At 36.4% G+C, this 15587-nt stretch overlaps 1 long non-coding RNA gene across 1 annotated transcript; it reads right to left on the reverse strand.

The window, feature by feature from the left end:
* Positions 1-1850: 1850 nt before the first annotated feature.
* LOC144307080 (uncharacterized) lies at positions 1851-13538 on the reverse strand. The gene is made up of 3 exons (XR_013374056.1): positions 13410-13538; positions 6428-6565; positions 1851-5822 (listed from the first exon to the last, which is right to left on the reverse strand). It is a non-coding gene; the product is annotated as an uncharacterized LOC144307080 (long non-coding RNA).
* Positions 13539-15587: the final 2049 nt, after the last annotated feature.

The raw sequence follows: 15587 nt of genomic DNA on the forward strand, positions 1-15587 counted from the left end.
GATAGTTGCTTATTCAAAGAACAGGAAAGCCAAAACAAGCAGGGTTCTGTTGATCCTAAATGCAAACTGAGTTCAAGGAAGATGGTGTTCGGTTGCAAGTAACAGAATCCTTGAGAAACTGATGGAAGCCCACAGGAGAATGCTCAGCTGCATAGCCTTTGGGCTGGCCTCAGAAAGGCCTGAGGATCTCAGTGATCACCAAATGTCCTGCTTCTCTACCTTACCTCCAGCAATGTCAGCTTTATCCTAAGCCTAACTTGCTCGCAGCCCCAGGGTGTTTTCCAGAAGCCCTTCTTCCTACATGTCTGTGTGTGGGAAAAGAGTACATCTTTGTCCCAGCACTTTAGCAAAACCTTAGTTTCTGTCTGCCTGCCCCTGCCTGACTAAATAATGTTAATTACTTATTCACGAGAGACACAGAAAGAGACAGAGACACAGGCAGAGGGAGAAGCAGGCTCCATGCGGGGAGCCTGATGTGGGACTCAATCCCAGGACCCTGGGATCACACCCCGAGCCAGATGCTCAACCGCTGAGCCACCCGGGCGTCCCCAGATCCCACTTTTAGAGCTGAGGACGGAGCCCTGCCAGACAAGCCTTGCCAAACAGCATGTGGGACTTAGGATGGAGGGAAGGAAAGATGAGGATGCAGACAACAGATGTCTACTATAACAGGTGACTAAGGCTGGAGTCATCGAGGAATAAATACTTCTTATAAGAGCTGGCCCCGGGCCGGCTCTGGAAAGGCTGGTAAGTGGAGAGAAAGGAGAAAATAGTCCAAGCAGGGGGAAAGGCAAGGCAAGCAGGAGGTTAAGAACAAGCATGGACAATGGGAACAACGAAGCATCCCTGACTGCACCAAGCCTTCGTGTTGGAGAGTGCAGGAATGAAGTTTGGTGTTTGGGGTTAGCTGGTGCAGGAGAGAGCAGTTTAGATTTAATGAGATCAGCAACAGGGAGCTCCAGATTGACTGAGTTGAGCGAGTCACAGGGTAAAAATATTCACTGATGGTATTTTGTTCTTTCTGAAACAAATTTCACATACCACATACCCATTTTTTGGAGCAGTTATGTGTGAGCTGCTGGATATGCAAAGATGAAAAGCACAGATCCCGAGCTCAGAGGAGTTCCCAGCATGATGCTCCGGGTCCGTGTGACACCCTCGCAAAGGACCTCAGCATCATTTTACCCCACCGCCGCATTTAGTAGCCATAGAAAAATACGATCCAATAGGATTTTATCTTTTCTCTTTGAAGATTCCTATTTCCCGAAGCTTCGGAGCTTTAGGAAATCCACATGCAGATTTAAAGGCCTTGCTTGATCTTCTGTTTGGCCACAGGTAAAATGCACCCTCATGAGCTTTGGGTGTGAGGAAGGAAATGAGAGGCCTAAGGGGTGTGTGTGTGTGTGTGTGTGTGTGTGTGTGTGTGTGATGGGGGGGCAGGTTATTTGGGGGAAAAAATCATCAACCCAAAGTGGAAAGAAATGCCCTACCAGGGAAGGTGCAGGGCCGAGAGAGCGGCCCTGGCGTGTCCCAGTGGGCAGGGCGGCCAGGCCGCACGTCCAGCAGGGACAGGTGTCAGGCGGTGCGGTGGCAGTGACGGCCGGTGAGTGATTGCACCATCAGCTTCCTGCCGCGATCCATCATGCGGCCCCAGCCGGTGAGGAATCACAGCCTCAGCCAGGTGCTGAGCCCAGCAACATATCATTAAACAAGGTTACCACCGGCAGATTTGTTCCCATGATCAATCTGGTCAATAACCGTTCCACCTCACTGTACCCCCCACCCCTACCCCCCACCTTAAAACATAAACAAGTATTATGAAAGCACTTGCAGAACAATGTATAGCTTTCTGAAGTCTTCATTTCTCCGGTGGCATTCCGCAAGCTTCTTTAAAAACCCTTATAAATCATGAAAAATAACCTTTACTACAGGATATATCCTCAGGCAAGTGCTCTACCCTAATTCCATATTTTATTACCTGATACTGACTGATTTTTTTTTTCTCCAATTGATTACTGAATAGCATTGGGACAATTTCTTTTTTTATTTCCCCTTAAGTCTGCATAGCTCACTAGTTTCTTCCCTTAGGAGGTCCCAAATGAGATAGAAGTAAAACACTTACTGCTTTTAGTGTTCGGCTTTAATTCTCCTGTTTTGCATTTAACCCTTCGCACACCCAGGCAGACAGAGTACTCGGTGGTCCTGCACACTCGCCTTCCAGAAAAAGATCTTGACTTTGCTACTGTGTGATTGAGGCTGGTAAATGTTAGAAGTGTTAGAATTTAGGAAATTGAACAGCAATCTCAGGGGAAGAACTTGTTCCATTTTCTGAGCTGCTGAGTTTGAAACAGAAGATCCTAGTACATATGGGAACTTTGAAAAAATGAGAAAAAAATGTCCACAAATATGAGTGGTTATTCCAAAAAAGAAAATTTATGTTCCAAATTTATGTTCCTTTCTGGCTTGTGTCCCTGGGATTCTCTCAGACATTATGGTTGTAAGTTTATACCCATCAAATTAAAAAATATATATATTTTTAAAATATATATATAATATATATGTTTGTGTGATTAGACACATTGGTGATCTCTGCCTTGCTAAAAACTGTGAGAGTCTCATTGTTTAACATACAATTAATTGATAAACTGTGGAGAAAATTACAAATCCGAACTCCATCTAAATTCCAAAATTTTCATTACTGTGAAAATAAAGTGTGTTCTCACTTCCACCTTTGGGCAGGGCCCCCTTGTGTCCGTCCAGGAAAATAGGACAGATTTCCTTCTTAAATCCTTCCAGAAATCTTGAGTAATCACATTAAGTAGAATAACCCATATAGAAACTTCAGTTGCCTAATCTCTTTTTCTTTATGCTTTTATTCAAATCCATTTCCTTCTTTATCTTCTTAGTGGAGATGGATTGCAGGTGGGAGTTTATCTCTTCATAGAACACCATGTAAGTTAAATGGTTTGGTTTATCTGAGGTTAAGCATTCGTGGAGAGAAGATAATTCCTCTAGAAGTTCATGGTACAAAACATCCTGCTGGCTTGAGAAATCTGAGAATTCTTGCCAAGTAAAAATTTCGACATTTACTGAAAGTTGAACTCATTGCTTAGGCTTCAAAAATACATTAATTGTTTCTGCTTTTAAAGTATGATACACTTCCTGAATACCAATGGAATTCACTCTTGCCATTATTGTTTAAAAATGTTTATTCTTTTAACCATTTGTGAATATTCTTCAGTGGTTCTTGCCAGTGAAGTCAGTTTTAAGAACACTTAACGTGTACTGATTACCAGTAAGAAACTGATTGCCTACTGGGGTAGATTAAAAGCATGCATTGTTCATTCAGAAGAGGTGTGTTAGTCTATTCTATTCTGTCTAATAGGAGTTCCAAATTCTCCTCAGGAACATCATTTCATATATCAAGGCTGATGGCATGATAAAAGTGTTATAGATTAGTGGTTCTTAATTCATTTATAGGAGAAAAATAGAAGAGATTTGTAGTAGGCCCAGGGCATATCTGCAATTCAACAAATATTTATTGAATGCCCATTGTGTATAAGGCACTGTGTTTCAGTTTTTTCTTATAATAATTCCATGGTTACAGATTACATTGCTATGTTCTGAAGATACTAAATCTGAGTCATGCAGTGGAGACTTAATTTGGTTAAAACCTGGATGACTTATAGTCTAGACACAATATTCATGGCAGCTTGGTAATGGGCTTAGGTGGCTCTTATAGCACAATAATGCAAAAAATTGAAGGAAGCTATTGCTTCCATAATACACTATAATTTGACTTAGGCTCTGTATAGATACAGTCATCAATAACTCAGTAAAAACAATTTCACATCTAAGCATCAGCTCTAACGACAAAAATGCCTAGACTCTTGAAGGGAAGGTGATGGAAACACAAAGCCTTCTTTCCAGTATCCATTTTCTTCCTTTTGCTATTGATTTAACTAATGACTTAAACCCTAATTTAGAGGGGCATAAATGAAAAAATATATATATATAAATGAAAATATATTATAGGTGGCTTTAAAGAGTAATTTCACAGCATTTCTTATATTGTTCATAAAATTATTTGCAAGCATTAGTAAATATCCCAATACTGTTTCAATAATAGCATTTCATTTTTAATTTAATAAAATTTTTCTTTTAATCGTACTATGCCGGAGACATCTTTCTCTATTTCAGGAGGTTGTAAACATTCCTGCATGTGCATATGCACATATGTGTGCACATGTGTGTGTCATTTTTTGTTTTTGTTTTTTTTTAGGTCCTCATTGTAAGCTTCAGTTGTGTGCCTCTTGGAAGTTCGATAATCTTCAAAAACCCTTCAACTCCATCTTACATAAATTTAATTCTCAGTGGAAAAACTGTAGAAGAGTCAATTAAATGCTTTAGAAATTATCACGGCCTTTGCCACTCATTCCACATTGAATTCTTAATTCTGAAGTTTTTCCGAAGAATACTACTTAGGGAAGGCAAGATTTTTGTTTTGGTTTGTGTGGTTTTCAGTTTCCTTCAGGGCTAGAAATGAGCCTACTGAGGCATTTCAGGTGAGTAACTCAGTGTTACAAAGGACAGTATTTTCTGTTTTTTTGGTTGATGCTAATAAAGAGGTAAACCTAGTTATTTCTGAAGGACTTTGTCTTGGCTTTTCCATTTTGTCTCTTTCACTTCTGGCCACCATAGCTTGGATTCTCCTTTCTAGTTTCTACCTAGTAAAGCACAATTACAAGTAATCAGCACACAGAGGCCTCGGCCCCTCCCATAGTACTTACTGGAGGCTTCCTAATATGTGTTATGCCAGGAGTAGAGTCCTTCAAATAGTAACAATGTTAAAATTGTTAAAATTATGGGGTCAGATATGATACCTCTACTTCTGCAATATCAGGCAGCTGTGTGGAGTTTTGTTATCATTTCTGGATAGAGCTGTGTGCACCATGACAAAACAAGACTAATTGAGAGTTTCTGTGTGTCCAATCAGCCATGATGCATTAAGAAGGCTAAACAGGAACAGCAGGAACCTGTAAGTTCAGGCTCTTGCAATTCATCTCACTAGAGTAGACAAGTTGCAGGAAATCAGATCTACTAAAACACCAAATAAATACACTTGGTTTTGCCATGTTCTTGATGTTTTACTTTCTTGCTTGCTTCATTCAACAAACACAAGGAGGGTTGTCTGCAGGCTCTGTGATGACAAGGGATTTAAAAACACAGCCCCAGAAGCTCAGGGTCTCAAGTCATAACGTGAGAAGTAGCAAGATCATGCCAAGATTACATGATAAATGCAGCCTCATGGGTACACACAGGGTGCTCTGAGGGTCAGAGGCAGGGAGCTATACTTTTAACACCATATCAGGAAGAAGTTAATACTTTAGGAGACTCCCATCCAGAGAAGGAGGTGAAAGAAGCAGCATGAGAAGAGGCATAGATGTGGAAAAATTCAGCCTCTGTCCACAACCTCAGAGGTGTACATTAAGGCAGGTATAGATTGCCTGCAAAGTGCAGGTTGAGAGATGAGTCTGCATCAATGGGCAGGCCCCACCTCCTAAAGAGATGTGCTGAGAAATTTAGACATACTGCTGAAACAGAGAAGAGTAACTCAGCAGCAGCCTTGAAGAGGATTCCTCTTTTTTCTGTGGAAGACTTCAACTTACGGGATCCCTGGGTGGCGCAGCGGTTTGGCGCCTGCCTTTGGCCCAGGGCGTGATCCTGGAGATCCGGGATCGAATCCCACGTCAGGCTCCCGGTGCATGGAGCCTGCTTCTCCCTCTGCCTGTGTCTCTGCCTCTCTCTCTCTCACTGTGTGCCTATCATGAATAAATAAAAATTAAAAAAAAAATTAAAAAAAAAAAAAGACTTCAACTTAGGATACCAACAATTTTTTTAAAAATGTATTTCTCATAAAATCATAATTGTAAAAGCAATTAGCTCTACTGTCAGTAGAAGACATACAAATCTCTGCTTTAATAAAGGTTTATAATCATTGTGCTCATTAAAGAAGACATCAACCCATTATGTCTGAAAGTCATCAACAGAAATAAAAGCAAAATCTTTATAGAAACAGACAATTATCTAAAGAAGCAAGAAGGTGAGTATCATGTGAAATGAAAAGGGGACCACACATCTAGTGAAATTATACTAAAAGGGAAAATTGAATAAGTCTGCACATATGTCTTCTTCTTTAATGAATATGGCTGTCAAAAGGATTTGAAAGGACATGCCAGAAAATAGGGAGGAGGCCCTAAGTTCTTAAAGAAGGTATTGTAAAGCACTATTCTAGATGGATTGCTTATGATAGAGAACTAGTATGATCCTCTCAGTTTCTCAGCTTTTCCTTTAATAATCCCAATGAGGGATGGGACTCCTCAAGTTCCCGCTAGAAAAGCAGAAGTAATGTTACTTAGAAACCTACCGTAAGTGGGCTGGGTTGGGCATAGGTACTGTATTCAGTGGTTGCATGATAGACACACACTTGGTGGAAGGCAGCCTCCAAGTCAACAACAGCAAAAGTTACTCTTGTTTTATTACTACAATTAATTGGGGATTTCTTCTAAAGAGAAGATACAAGAATCATAAATGAAAAATCAAAAATTTCTCTAAGGAAAATATTAGGATAAATAAAAATTTAAAGCGATTTGGCCTTATACCTAAAACCCAAAGTAGAAGCACAAACATCATGCAAAAAGTTAAAGCGGAAATTCAATACCTGACTTCCTGTTTACATTTCAATCTCATAGATTATATATATATACATATATATGTCATAAATTATATATACTCACATATAAACATATAAATATATAAACACACACATATGTATAAAATGATTGAAGTTAACAGTGGATTACTATAAAGAGATTGAATCAGTAATCAAAAACCTCCCAACAAACAAAAGTCCAGGACCATATGGCTTCACTGATGAATTCTATCATTTAATTCTAATTTAATTTAACTCTAACATTTAAAGAATGAATACCAATTTTTTCTCAAACTCTTCCAGATGAGGACATCACAAGAAAAGAGAATGACACGTCAATATCCTTGATAAACAAAGATGAAAAAATTCTTAAAAAAATATTAGCACACTGAATTCAACAATACAGTAAAAGGATCGTACACCATGATTAATTGGGATTTATTCCCAGGATGCAAGGATGGTTCAACATCCACAAATCCGGCAATGTGATGTACCACACTAACAAAGTGAAGGATAAAAATCATATGATTATCTCAGTAGATGCAGAAAAAGCATCTGATAAAATTCAATATCCATATATGATAAAACTTCTCAACAAAATGAGTATAAAGACACATACCTCCCAAATAATATTATTTTAGGTTAATTTCTATGCCTCCATGCATGAACATTTGGAGATATCAGAATGGAATCATTCAAAATATATATGCTTATGTAGTTTGCTAAATTGGGAAAATACAAGTACATTATCACTTGTTCACAGACACTAATGACTCTAGGAAAGATTGATAAGCTCAAAAAACCCAAATGATTAGAATTGATGACAGAACATGAAAAGAACCTTAACATTTTCTCTGCTGAAGTTATAAATTCACTGTTAGGGGTAGGCCACCTTCAAAGCACAACACAAGCACATGTACACATGTATTTAGTTTATCCACTAATTCATTTCAAACCTCTTGAGATACTAGTATATTCCAAGTGTGCCATGTTTATAGAAATTGAATATAGTCATTCCTGTCCTCATAGAGTTTGCATTGGGAAGATGGATACAAATAAACATGGGGGAAAACAGTAATTTCAAGTTGTAGTGAGTGCTATGAAGGAAATGTTATGAGATAAAATAATCTGTGTAGATGGCCTATTTTAGGTTGGAGGATTGGGGAACAAGGGTATATTATCTCCCTCATGTTTACTGAAGATTGTTTTTGAACATAGAATGTATTAAAGTATATCATATAAATGGATTCAAAAATACACATGTGAAATAGGTTTTATTTAATCTATGAGACACAAATCATAATTTGAACTGAAGAAGGATGTCCAAAGAATAGGAACATTAGAATGAGATTTCTTAAGAATGAGGTATGTGTTTTGTGTTTCAGTTCCTAATTTTAACGAAAAAAATTTAACAGAAATTCAATTGTCAGTAATTGAAAACAAAAGGTAAAAACTGTACAAAGCTTCTACTTGATCATGATTTTAATCTCATTTAAGTATTTCTAGTGACATGGAAAATAGTTACATTTTATAATTAAGTTAATAAAATTTAAAGTACAGATGTAGAATAATAGGTTTTTTTCCTATCAGAAAATTAATTTATATTTTTAAATGAACATTTTTGTTTTTTACATTGAGTTAAAGTAGAGAATCTCTCTCTCTCTCTCTCTCACACACACACACACACACACACACTCATAATACACATCCCCATGCAAAATAAAATGCAAAGTTGAGTGCTTTGCATTTTATTGCAAAATAAATGAGTGCAGGGTTGAATAAATGTAATGATTTTATCAACGTTGACTTTAGGTCAACAGTTGTGATTTTTTTTTTAAGTCCACGTTACTGGATAATTTGCATTAATTATTTCTTTATGTTGAGGCACACTTGAAAAAAAAGGAGATCAAATAATAGCAACAATCGGATGAAATGTCTTCAAAGCTCTTTGAATGTAGTCTATGTGCCTATAGACACTGTGGTAAATGGAATAATGGCTCCCAAAAGCTTCCATGTAATTCCTAATCCCTGAAATTTGTGAATATGTGATCTTACATGGCAAAAGGAACATTGCAGATGCAATTAAAGATTGTGAAATGGGGAGAAGATCCTGGATTATCAGTGCAGGCCCGATGTAACAAGTATACTACTAAGGGAAAGAGAGACAGGAGAGTCCGAGGACAAAACATACAGTTGGAAGGAGAGGTTGGAGTGATGGCATTATGGGATTCAAAGATGAAAGGGGACCACAAGCCAAGGGATATGGGTTTCTAGAAGCTAGAATATGTAAGGTAAGGAAACGTGTTGTTCCTTGCATTCCTTCATTCCCCTGCGCTCCGTCTCTCTAAAGGGAATGCAGACTTATCAATACTTTGATTTTAACCCAGTGAGACTTCAAAGCTCCATATTCATGAGATAAAAAATTTGAGTTGCTTTAGGAAACTGGTGCAGAGATAGAACCTCATAGATCATATGAAATAAAGATAGATAATAGTTAACTAAAATTCTTCTCAAGTCTCAGGGAGCAGATGACTTCATGAAGTTTGTAGACAGCAAAAACATAACTAGATTCCTTCTTTGGTTGTGACAATGGTTTACCACATGTCCTTTTTGAATCAAAAGATAAAGAAAAAATATCTACAATGCTTTAGATTTCAAATCTATGAATTTAACTTGGTTAATTTTAACTTGGGACTGCTTCTTGGCAGTGCTGATTTTTCTCAACAATGACATAAGAATTACATTGAGCTAGGGCGGGAGGGGGGGCAGCTGAGCGGTTAACGCTGCCTTCAGCCCAGGGTGTGGTCCTGGAGACTCGGGTTCGGGATCGAGTCCCACCTCAGGCTCCCTGCATGGAATGAAGCCTGCTTCTCCCTCTGCCTGTGTCTGTGCCTCTCTCTCTCTCTCTCTCTCTCTCTGTCTGTCTGTGTGTGTGTGTCTCATGAATAAATACATTAAATCTTAAAAAAAATTACATTGAGCTAAAAGTTCAAAAATTTCTCTTAGATATTTTCTCTTTCTTAAGTCCCATTCCCTTTGTTTAATGTATTTGTAATGAACTTTTAAATAATTTCATAACAAAAGCTCAAAAAGTTAATTAAAATATAAAGTCCTACAGAAAAACGAACTTTCCTTATGTGACAGTTTAATGAATGTTTTGGAAAGTAAATTCACTTGTCTAATCACTACTTAAATTAAAAAATGGAATAACTAGCACCACAGAAGCCCCCCTCAAACTTCTCCCAATCATTATGCTCTTCAAAGTAAACCACCATCATAAACCTCTTTTATCCTATTTTGCCTTGTATGCACTTCATATAATCATACAATATATATTTTTTCATCTTGTTTCTTCTGCTTAATTTTATGTTTATGAGATTTGCCTTGTTTTACGTATAGCAATCTTTCATTTTTGCTAGTATATATTCTACTCTATAAGTATAATGTAATTAATTTATGTGTACTTTTATTTATTTTATTTATTTATTCATGATAGACACAGAGAGAGAGAGGCAGAGACACAGGCAGAGGGAGAAACAGGCTCCATACAGGGAGCCCGACATGGAACTCAATCCCCAGACCAAGGATCACACCCTGAGCCAAATGCAGACGCTCAACCACTGAGCCACCCAGGCATCCCTCTTTGTACTTTTATTGGTAGACATTTGGGTAGTTTCTTGTTTGGAGCGATTATGGATAGTACTGCTTTGAACTCATTTCTGGTAGGTATACAGCTAAAAGTGGAATCTTCCCTTAGGGATACATGTGTTTAGTTATAGGGGATGATGCTTAACAGTTTTGCTAAGTGATCACACTAATTTAAATTCTCACCAGTATGTTTGAGAGCTTGTTGCTCACATTCTTCTTAATACCTGGTACTGTTTTTTTGTTTGTTTTTAAAATTACTCACTCTGGAATATATAAAGAAGTATCTCATTGGCATTTAATTTGCATTTCTCTGATGATTAATAATGTTAAATATCTTTTTTACGCTTTTATTGGCCATTGGATATACTAAGAAATGCCTCGTTTAAATCTTTTGTTATTGGAATGTCTATATTTATCTTGATGTGTAAGGATTGATTTGTATTCTGGATTTAAGTTCTTCCATTGTTTGTTTTTTCATTCATTTGTTTAGTGGTATCTTGATGAATATCAGTTCTTAAAATCAAAAAGCCTAATTTTTCAATGTTTTTCCTTTTCAGCTATTGCTTTTGTCTCCTGGTTGAGAAATTTTTGCCTATCCACAGGTCCTGCAAAAGTTTTTCTTTTTTTTTTTTTTCCCTGCAAAAGTTTTTCTGTATTAAATTCTAGAAGCTTTGTGGGTTTGCTTTTTACATTTAAGGAATTCGTCCGGAGTTGATTTTCATATTTTTTACAAGGTGAAGGGTCAAGATTTTTTCTGTACGGACATCCATCTGACTGTCCTTTCTCTGCTGCACTGAATGTTGCCAGTCCTTCCATATGTAAATGTGTTTTTATATTCGGCTTTATTCTATCTGTCATTTTTCCTGTTCTTATACCAATACCACAGTGTCCCAATCATTGTAGATTTTATAAACCTAAAGGTTGTGTAAGTTCTCCAATTTTGTTTTTGTTTTTTGAGATTATTATGGCTGATATTGATCCTTCGTATTTTTTTTAGAAGTTTTAGAATCTATCTTTCATTTACACAAAAAAATCCGCATTTTTCAAATTTTAGTTGCATTTTCCATACACTAACTTGGGGGAGAACCAGCATTTTTATAATATTGAATCTTTCAAACCATGATCATGGTATATTTCTCCATGTATTTAGATCTTACTTAATTTCTCTCAGAAGTGTTCTGTGGTTTTCTCTGAGATACTGCACATTTTCATTAGATTTATTAGTAGGTGTTTTGTTTTTGTGGTATCATTGTAAATTACATATTTTTAAAATTTCATTTTTCTAAATACTTGCTACACCATGATATGCAATTGATTTTTGATTATAGACGTTTAATCTAATTACCTGCCTAAGTTTATTTAATAATTCTGGTATTTGTATGTTGAATTTTTGAAGTTTTTCTCTGTACATGGTCAGTTCATCTACACATTATGACAACTTTATTTGTTCATCATCCTTTTATTATTTATTTATTTTTCTTGACATTACCACCCAGTATAATTTTCTTTCAGCATGAAGAACTTCCTTTAGTATTCTTTGTAAGACAAGTCTGCTAACAGTGAATTCTCTCATTCTTTATTAAAATGAGAATTTCTCTTCTTTACTATTTGAGAGATATCTTTGCTGGATATAGAGTTCTTGGTTGGCAGTGATTTTTCTTACAGCACTGTGTATATATCATTTCACTTACTTCTGGGGCTTCTTCTGAAAAGCAGTTGAGTGTTAATCAAAATGTTTCCCTTTACCTGGAGCATTAGTCTTCCCTTTCTGCTCTAATTTTCTATTTGTATTTGAATCATTATTGGCTATTATTTAATATTTTCATCAAATTTGGGAAGATCTTAGCCCTTTTATTTGTTTATTTGTTTGTTTATTTATTTATTTAGATATGTCATCTCCTTCCTTTTTTGTCTCTCTTTCCACTACTTCTTAGACTTCTACTATATGTATTTTGGTATGCTTGATATTGCTCCAATTTGTCTCTCTTGCTCTGTTCAATTTTCTTCAATCTTTTTTTCTCTGTTCTTTAGATGATATAATTTCTCTGGCTTTGCTTTCAAGTTTACTGTTTATTCTATCATCTCAAGTTGGTGAGGATTTCTTTTCAGTCATTGTAATTTTCAGTGGTATAATTTCCATTTCATTCTTTTTTTAGATTCTATTTCTTTACTGAGATTTCTTTAATGAGATGAATCACTGTCATAATATTCTGCATAAATTTTGTTAAAGTCTGGACATTTTAGATAATATACTGTAGCACTTTTTGATTCTGATATTTTTCCAGGAAGATTTCTGTTGTTGCTGTTTTCTGTTTAGTTTTGGTTAGTTTTTTTTTTTTTTTTTTTAAGATTTATTTATTTTAGAGAGAGAGGGGTGGGGCAGAGGGAGAGAGAGAAAGAAAGACAATCTCCAGCAGACCCTGTGCTGAGCACAAAGCCTGAATCAGGACTTGATCTCATGATGCTGGGATCATGACTTGAGCCAAAACCAAGAGTTGAACACTTAACTAACTGTGCTACCCAGGTACCCCAATTTTGATTAGCTTTTTTATAACTTGCCTATACTTGTCTCCTCTGTGGAACCTTTCTCTATATAGTGTGTGGCAGCTTATTTCTCTACTAATTTCTTTTTAAAAATATTTGCTCTTAAGCCTGACATCCTAAAGGTTGGCCTGTGTTTCCATAATATAATGACCAGAAAATCATTCATCAGAGGTTGTATTCAAGTACAACTCTCTGGAAAGTCTTCCCCTTTTGCTGATACATTTATGTGTGGGTTGGGAAGTAAATGCAAAGCTTAAGAAGTTTTTAAGTCTTCTCTAGCTTTTACTTTCTGCCAGGCCCTTGTGGAGCTGCCTGCATGTGGACACAAGCTCACAGTCAGCCAGAGAGTTATGGAGGGATTAAGACCTCTCAGATCTTCTCTGCACAAGTATACAGACTCTTATTTAGCCAGAGATGTATGGATAGCATATTAAGCCACACTATGGTTCTCTCATTGCAAGATTTACTGTCAAGTTTATGGCTCATCCACCAGTCTTTTGCTTACCCCAGATCAGAGTTCAACTTCAGTCTAACAAATCTGCAGTGTTTTGTTTTCAATTCAGTTTCACACCTTTATTGACAATACTATGGGATGTGGACTCCCCTCCTTCTGCTCTAGAAAAAGCTACTCTCCCCACTCATTGGCAAAGCAGCTGACTTCACAGACAGTATTGTCCTGCTACCATGACAGCACCAATGGAGCTGGGAGCAGCCCCGGGCAAGAATTTCCTATATTCTCACTAATCTTACCTTAAGTTCAGCGTTTTTCATGAATACATGCTTCTAAGTTCATTGTTTGCTATTGGTCAATTTCCAGAACCCCAAAATGGTAGTTTGGGGCAAATTTTGTTTAGTTTTATAATTACATTTGGGGGAGAGAATTTATTGATTTCTTCACTTTGTCATCACTAGAATTACTGTCCTGTAGGGGTGCCTGGGTGGCTCAGTTAGTTAAGTGTCCAACTCTTGTTTTTGGTTCAGGTCTTGATATCAGGGTCCTAAGTTCAGACCTCACCTTGGGTTCCATGCTGGGTGTGGAGCCTACTTTAAAAAAAAAAAAAAAAGAATTACTGTCCTGTTGTTCCCACTGAGAGAAATTTTAATAAAATTTCTCGATGCAGTAATGTCAATGAATTTTAGAAAAATAATAGTGTGGAAAAAAATGATTTCATAGGAGATTCATACAGTTTGATGATATTTCCATGTTTCCAGGAAACATGAAGACAACTGAAGCTTTAGCAATGAATTTGTCTAGAGATAAACATAACTGATGGAAATACAAGCATAAAATTGTAAAGAAATAATTCCCAAGTACTGAAAAACAAAATTAGAAGAATTATATGTGCCAAATTTACATCAGATAATGATAGCCATGGTAGGTGAGGGTGGCATGTAAATATAATGTACAGTTTTTAAATTGGGTAGTAGATTTATGGGTGTTCATGATTTTTTGTTTCATTTCTTAGCTATATTCTGATATATGTTCTTTTATATGTATCAAATATTAGATTAAAAATTTTGGCACAAAACAAAATCTAAACATCATTGCCACCACAACAAAAACGTATTGAATCATTCTTACATATTTCTCTCTAAAATTGTACTCTAGTAAATACTTCACGTTTAGAGCTTTTTATATTTCCATTCTGTAGCAATATCTTATCCTAGTGTTATTTTATTTCTTTCCTGGACTGTCCTTCTCCTTTTCAAATTCTACATCTAGACCTGGAAATTTGGCCTTTTAACAGTCTCCTCTGGCATTTATGCCATAAACATAATAATCTCGACCTAGACAATGATGAACTAGAGATTTCTTTTTCTATCTAAAAACATCATGTTTACTTTACATTCAAATTCACAAGTTATTTGTGGTTCATGGAAAAAAATATTATTTTAAATTACTTACTTCCCAGTAAAATTAATGCCTCTATAGTATGTGCCAAGCTTGTCCAGGTACACCTATAGCCCAGTTGGGGAAACTGTACAACTCAGGTCGATTGAGACAACCAGATCTAGCAATAGCATTTTATCAATATTCTAGATTTTAAGATGTATTTACAATCCAGAATGCATCATTCTCTATCAGAAATATTAGACTGAGGTATTGAGGCTTTTGGCGAGATGGTGGACATTTGTACTAGTGTAATGGCAGAAGAAAACATTTCGAGCAAGCACTTTAATGTCTTACTCCTCAAATGCAAATAATAATTATTAAAAATCAACTTTATTGAGGTATAGTGTGTAGTTTGATTCATTACGACAAAAAGCATCCACACCTATAACTACTACTGTAGTTGAGATACTGAATAACCCCAAGATCATCCTGCTTTTCCTTTGTAATCAGCCTCCTCTTCCAACCCTGGCCCCAGGCAACCATAGTTCTATCTTCTGCCATTATATACTGCATTTTTATTTTCCAGAACCTTATGTAAATAAAGGTATACAGTATGTAGTCTCATTTCAGGCTTCCTTTTTTGAGTATAATATTTTTATATTCATCCATGAGGTTTTATGTATCATTCATGTCCATTATTGCTGAGTAATATTTCTTTGTATGGATGTTCCATAATTCCGTATAGTTTCACCTGTTGATGGACATTTCAGTCATTTTTAGTTTGGGGCTATTAAAGCTTAAGTTCCTTTGAACATGTTTAATGACTACTGATGGCTAATAATACTGATT

This window comes from Canis aureus, chromosome 38, assembly GCF_053574225.1.
Source record: "Canis aureus isolate CA01 chromosome 38, VMU_Caureus_v.1.0, whole genome shotgun sequence".
In the NCBI taxonomy this organism is placed as follows: Eukaryota; Metazoa; Chordata; class Mammalia; order Carnivora; family Canidae; genus Canis; species Canis aureus.